This window comes from Neopelma chrysocephalum, unplaced genomic scaffold (genome assembly GCF_003984885.1).
Source record: "Neopelma chrysocephalum unplaced genomic scaffold, ASM398488v2 Primary Assembly neopelma1_92821, whole genome shotgun sequence".
Lineage (NCBI taxonomy): Eukaryota > Metazoa > Chordata > Aves > Passeriformes > Pipridae > Neopelma > Neopelma chrysocephalum.
In genome coordinates, this window is record NW_020921546.1 from 1,689 (window position 1) to 2,051 (window position 363).

At 68.9% G+C, this 363-nt stretch overlaps 1 pseudogene; it reads left to right on the forward strand.

Annotated features, from left to right (window-relative positions):
* LOC113980161 overlaps positions 1-357 on the forward strand; it is a 1,905-nt pseudogene extending 1,548 nt beyond the window's left edge.
* Positions 358-363: the final 6 nt, after the last annotated feature.

Below are 363 nucleotides of genomic sequence, written 5' to 3' on the forward strand. Positions count from 1 at the left end.
GGGTGGCGCTGGGGACAGAGAGGTGGCACTGGGGACAGGGAGGGTGGCACTGGAGACAGGGGGGTGGTACTGAGGACAGGGAGGTGGCACTGGGGACAGGGAGGGTGGTGCTGGGGAGAAAGAGGGTGGCACTGGGCACAGGGAGGGTGGCACTGGGGACAGGGAGGTGGCACTGGGGACAAGGAGGGTGGCACTGGGCAGAGGGAGGGTGGCACTGGGGACAAGGAGGGTGGTGCTGGGGACAGGGAGGTGGCACTGGGGACAGGGAGGGTGGCACTGGGGACAGGGAGGGTGGTGTTGGGGCAGGGAGGGTGGCACTGGGGACAGGGAGGGTGGCACTGGATACAGGGAGGGTGGCACTGG